Genomic DNA, 6,638 nt, shown 5'->3' with positions numbered 1-6,638 from the left:
TCCGACCAATCGCGTAACGCCGTGCCTTTTTGTTAACAAAATTCTCGTGGCACGCTCCATGTCTCGCGCCACAATTGCCACATCGCGCAAATTTTTTCAAGTCTCGCGATAAATTGATTCAACACGGAACGTGCCACGAGAAAATTGTTTATAAAAGGACAGGACTCTACGAGATTGTTCGGAGATCCATATTTAAAATTATCCAGGAAATTTCAAACTAATTGACGTATAAAAATCGTTCGGTGTTATTTCCTGGATAATTCACTATGCAGATTGGTCTTATAGAAGAATCAATAAAAAATTACTTAATTTTCCACTTCACCATCCCTTTAATGAGCGTCTGAATTGTTTCAAAGTATCGCGCCACAGGACCAATCATATATATATGCATAAAGTGCCAAAACATCTAACAAGCATTATTACGACAAAGATTCGATACTCGATTATGAATTATCGCCACTCTAACCAAGTTTGCCAGATTTTGAATAAAGGCTGATTACTCGTGACCTATTCATCCGAATTGAATTTGGTGAAAGCTTTTCAAATATGAATCGACCCCAAGGAATTCGAAAATCGCATTTATATCCTCGAGAATCCAATATTTTCAAAGTTGATAATTTTGACATTTCCGGTTTCCGGTATAAGTATGCAAAGGATAACTGTCAAACGGGTAAAATATGAAAGAGAAATGCAAAACTTTTATAACGCACTTTATTCTAGAGCGCTAGCTTGAATAGTTTTTGAAATATAGTAAAATATGTGCGAAAACTGCAACGCGCAAAGACTTTTTTAACAGTGTGTACAAGACCTTTTCTGCAATGTCCCGGAGGTACCAAACAAGATGCAACGAATTGAAAAAGACACTGGTGGATGCCAAAAATAAAATTATAAATAAAGAGTCTATAGTAAATTAAATTTCTGGTGGTTGCGTTAATTCTCACAATTTTAGAACTCAAAGAAACGGAGAGAAAAATTGATCCAGATCAAAATTTTCTAGATGAATTGAATGGAGAGGTTTGTGCTTTTCCTATTTAGTGTTACATAATATTCTTCTATTCTATATGGAAGTAAATATTTTTTTTGTTGTAAAGATTTACTTAGGAAATGGGATATATATATCAAAACCCAAGAGGGAAGAAATATTAACTGCTCCAAATTATTCTATATTTACGAAAAATTTGGCCGTGGCCATTTGGGGAAGTAAAACTGCGAGGAGCTTGGCTGGAAATGTGTCAAACAGAGTTAAGAACTTTCGTGAAGAAAACCCAAGGCCAGCACTAACACCCCAGAAGGTTTTGGCAATTAAAAGTAAGTTCTCTTAAAACAATTGAACCTGAAACTGTAATAATAAGGTGGTGAAAAATATCATGGTCGAAAGATTTCCACCGAGGAATTGATCAAGGGGGAAAGCCATCGTCTTAGGTTTTTTTCTTCTCGCCAAGAACCATCGATTGGGGCAGTTCGAAATGACTAGCCTCACAAGTGTAGTGAACTTGGGCTCTGTCTTGCATTGCCTCTTGACGCGAGGGAAATAACCTAAGATGGTACCCTCCGTCCTCGGGTGTTTGCTTTACTGTTTTAATTTATGGAGCTGTCTGAAGTACCGAATGAAATTGAATTGAAAGTTTTAGCCTCGAAGGTATACGCGTTGAAAAGCTAAGCGTAGAACCTAACCATATTCCTGTAACCTGTCCTAAAAAACCAAACCAAATTTAACTTTTCCTTCGAATTAAATTATGTTCGATGCAATTCCTTTCGGTTCTATGACAGTCTTGTGAAACAGGGGAACTAATATGCGACAGTAATTTGAACGTTAATATTGATGAAATTATTTTAGTGTGTGTACGATACTACACGGAGCGTATAGGAAAGAGTTTAGACTGTCAAGACCTAGCCGTGAAGAGTGTGAATCACGCTTTGACCCAAAAAATTTCAGATATACGAAAATGTTTAAAATATTGATTAATTTTAAGCTGGTCAATAAAGATATTGAAATGAATGATCCGATCCCCATGTGTCTTATTGATAATTCCTATAGTTTATCAATGGGCTCTGTATTTGTTCGTCAGCTACGGGGAACCTCCCTATAGGAACAATTTTAACAGAATAGGCACTGAGAACGCTCCTAGAGGTATCCAATAGGACTAAAATTTATTGGTTATAAATTGGCCACATTTCCTATTGATTATAAATTGGCCACATTTCCTATTGATTATCAATTGGCCACATTTCCTATTGATTATCAATTGGCCACATTTCCTATTGGTTATCAATTGGCCACATTTCCTATTGATTAAAAATTGGCCACATTTCCTATTGGTTATCAATTGGCCTCATTTCCTATTGGTTATCGATTGGCCACATTTCCTATTGGTTATCGATTGGCCACATTTCCTATTGGTTATCGATTGGCCACATTTCCTATTGGTTATCGATTGGCCACATTTCCTATTGGTTATCGATTGGCCACATTTCCTATTGGTTATCGATTGGCCACATTTCCTATTGGTTATCAATTGGCCACATTTCCTATTGGTTATCAATTGGCCACATTTCCTATTGGTTATCGATTGGCCACATTTCCTATTGGTTATCGATTGGCCACATTTCCTATTGGTTATCGATTGGCACATTTCCTATTGGTTATTAATTGGCCACATTTCTAATTGGTAACCAATTGTGAAATTTCGAATAAAACTCCAATTGTTTTTTTTTTGTAATGGTGACTCCTTTGACCATAAAGAGAAAATAAACATTTTATGTTTTCAGGGAGAAAATGACATTTTTGAAACGAAAAGGGTCTTGGTCCTTTTAATAGACATTATTTGTATACTCAGCACCCCCATTGTCGTCCATCATATTCCCAATTGTACCTGCGGAACCGCCGTCATGGCAAACGGGGACGGCCAGCGGACCCGACAACGTCACTTGAGCAGGTGACTGAAGCCGGACACCGTCAGCGGCGAGCCCAGCCAGAAGGTGGTCGGCGACGGGGACGGGCTAGGGCAGCAGAAGGCTCGAGCGGACGGGGAGGCCCCTCCGATTACAGCCGTGCCATACGGTCCAGACGTGTATCCACGACACATAGAGGGTTGCAAGGAGCTGGAGATGAGCCAAAGCAACACAAAAGCGGGGGCGAAGCGGCCGAGCAAAACGTTCGCGGAACGGAACAAGAAACAGTCTGAACCAAGGGTGAATCCCAGGAACTCACGAACCAACAGGCACACCGAAACGGGGCCCTCCGCCACGACAAGACCTTTTGCTCTGCTCCACCAGGGTGACTACCCGATGGAGCGGGAGGGGGTATAATCGACCACAGGGTTAAAATGTACAAAAGGGTCAATATGTTGCTCAACTTATCCATAGATATGAAATAGTTCAGCCTTCTTTCGCAAACGTTTTAGTTTTGTTTAATTTTTCTCAGGTTTCAAGAAAATATAGAGTTGATGTTCTATTCAATGTCAAGAAAGTGTAAGGTAATATTGAAGGCTTAATCAAATATCTTAATTACACAATTGTCAGAAATCAGAATAATCTCAATCAGCCATTGGCTCTGTACAAATTTTACCAAATGTGATTGTTATTTCCTGCAATATAAAATTAAACACCGTACGTATAGCTTCGATTTTACCACTTTGCATTATTTAACCACAGAAAATTAACACAACATGTAAATGGCGTCGAAAATATAATGATGAAGGGAAAAATTAAGGTCCAATGGCTGAACGATTAAAATTCTAATTACTTTCTCGATAATAGAAACCACACTCAAGAAATAGGTAATTAACGGCGTTGCCATGGAGACTGGACGTTTAAATGACTATAAACGTACTGCTCGATAACAGCTAGAGTGATGTGTTCGAAGCGCGTTACCATGGTTATGAAAGTAATCCAGTAGTTGGGACAAACTTTGAACTTTTAACCACTCGAAAGAGCGTGCTAAAAATCTCAACTGACGAGAACACTCGCATTCGTTTCATTGTGTTCAGGGTTCTTAACATGTTTTGACATAAAGTTAAAATTTTGAAAGGTTAATCGTAAACATGTTGGGAAACCAAAATAAACCTTTCCGAGCCGAGACGAATTTACTTTCTAAACACAGGTCCACCAGCCAATGAGTAAAACCGGAAATACATAGTTCAAATTGGCGAAATATTGCCAAGGTCTTTAAAAATTTCCTTTGTATCCTCAATAATTCTAATGAGGACCTAAATGTGTCACTGAAGGGTGTATTTAACTTTCGGCTCACTCTGAACCGTTAACACCTCTTGTAAGAGGACACGAAACAAGGTTAATTCTGGTTTAAATCTAGGGTATCTTGTTTCATAGACCCAATCGCTTCAACACTTACAGAGAGACGAAGTATTAAAATCCATATTATGTATTGAAATTAAAAGTTGCGTTTACACTATATATACATGTAGTAAAGCTGAACTAAAAAGTAAACACCAAATTTGAAATGTTAATATCAAAAGATGTTCTTGGAATATTGAGATGAAACAGAGCTTTATAGCTACACAACTACTAAAAGAATCGTAATGCCGAGAAATATTTAAAATATTTCCATTTAATATTCTGCAAAAAGGAAATGTTATCGTTTTGTAAGAGATCTTATCATCCTACTCGCTTTATATTAACTTTGATGTGCGTGTAGTGTTTCGATTCGGATGCAATCTTCATTACTCGTTCTATATAAACTCTCACTTGTGTCATTACATAGAAATAAGTTTATCTTAAATAATTAATTAAATATAAATGATATTAATTATTTTAATCGCCAGTAAATAACTTTAAAAATAGTTAAATCGTTTAAAATAAAGTTGTTCCTATTATCTTTCGAAACTTTGCTAATATTGACGTTTAAAGTGAAGTTTACCCCTCTTGCCCGCTTTTTTCAAATTTTGGGGTATATATACGATTCGTTTCCATTATAATAATAGATAAAAACGCATTCGCGTGAACCGATGGTGGAAATCCTGCCATTGGGAGGCTAGACGTTTCTCGTAACCCTAGCTGATCGCCGCATATATCTTAAAACCAAACGATAACGATGGAGAAGAAGCCGGAATGGACAAAGACCTGAAGATGGAGGTGCATAGAAGCTCGTGTCAATGTGGGATTGTCGAAGAACAGAAGATGGTGGTGCATAGAAGCTGGTGTCAATGTCGGATTGACGAAGAACAGAAGATGGTGGTGCTTACGAGCCAGAAAGTACAGGCTAGTGTCCATGTGGGATGGACAAAGACTAGCAGATTGTGGTCCTTTGAAACGAGTTAGTAAAGACCGGTGTTGGCAGATGAATGGCCAAATTTCCGTGAACCGCGAACGCGTTCCGGAAATTGGGTATTTGTTTGCTTCGATTTGTAAACTGCGAACGCGGTCACGTGGGGTCGACAGACAGACACACACACAGACAGACAGACACACACATACGTCCAGTGTAATACCTCTCCGTGACGTCATTGTCACTCGGAGAGGTAAAAAGAACAATTTGAAAAAAAAAACCAGAAAATAAAGGAAATTTCATGATTGGAAATCCGCCCAAATTGCGGTATGCGGTCAAATGGGATTCGGCCGAACAAGACATTCGTTCCAATAGGATTCGACGCAATGGTACACAATCAGTTAATATTGATATTATGTTGGTGAAAATTGTTCTTAAATAGAAGAAATTTTGTTTAAAGGGTTAACCTTGCGACTTTTGCGCACCGAAATTGCTTAAGTGAGAGTAGAATGCCTGAAGCCAGAATAATTAGTGGTAGAAACACGTTGTCCATCGTCATGCCTTGTTTGGGGGCTATGTTCATTTCGTGACCTGCTTGCAACAGAAAATACGTATAATCGTCTTTATTGGTTTAATCGCGATAGAACGTTCCTCCTTCGGTGTAACGCAAAATGCTGAAGTTTTTTTTAACGCGTAAGATGATTTTGAGGTTTTTTTGCCCGAGTTGTCTTTGGTAGAACTGTTCTTTGGCGGTTTTAGACAAACCTTTCCTGCACGCGAGACCCCACTACTCCGTCATCATTAGTTCCTCAGAAATGTGGACGAATGTTTTACGCATTACATCTTCTCGGTAGTCGAACATTAAAGGAATGGAGCTTTTCCTCCTAGAGTTTTGCCCAATATCGTAAAAAGTAGTTCATCAAAAGTTTCAAGAATCCCATCATATTTAACGGCTTGTTCGAACGCGGCTGTTGGAGAGTTTTAGTAAATTTCACGAATAATATTCTTTAGTCGAATTGAATTTCGTCACTTTATGGCAAGATTGCGGTCCCAAACCGCCTACGACTACACTCACTTTAAAGAGCTGTGAAGCTAGCAATCCCAATTGTTGATAAATGTGTAATTTGGGTCTAGAGGTCAAGTCGTCCAGGTTATCGATGTAATTGGGACGGTCAGCCGATGAGAGGGAGGAGAAAACGTTGCAGGTTGCCATAAAAATAATCGTTGTTGATACAAGATGCAAGTACTTAGTAAAATGCGCTGGGACATAACAAAAGGCGTCCATTCTGTTGCTGCTTAAAGAAACAAAATCAGTCTAAACCATGCATTAAATACCTATAGTGTTATCGGACGTACCCTTGTTAAATAGAAATCCGAATACGATTAAAAAGGAATTAAGTATTTCATTGGTCAC

At 38.4% G+C, this 6,638-nt stretch overlaps 1 long non-coding RNA gene across 1 annotated transcript; it reads left to right on the top strand.

Annotated features, from left to right (window-relative positions):
* The first annotated feature begins 1,204 nt into the window (after positions 1 to 1,204).
* On the top strand, positions 1,205 to 2,007 carry LOC149650601 (uncharacterized). The gene is made up of 2 exons (XR_016371521.1): positions 1,205 to 1,308; positions 1,838 to 2,007. It is a non-coding gene; the product is annotated as an uncharacterized LOC149650601 (long non-coding RNA).
* Positions 2,008 to 6,638: the final 4,631 nt, after the last annotated feature.

This window comes from Phalangium opilio, unplaced genomic scaffold, assembly GCF_054372755.1.
Source record: "Phalangium opilio isolate 3A_F unplaced genomic scaffold, DU_Popi_V2 ptg000085l_1, whole genome shotgun sequence".
In the NCBI taxonomy this organism is placed as follows: domain Eukaryota; kingdom Metazoa; phylum Arthropoda; class Arachnida; order Opiliones; family Phalangiidae; genus Phalangium; species Phalangium opilio.
Note: the sequence above shows the minus strand (reverse complement) of the source record. Positions and strands in the feature narration are given on the sequence as shown.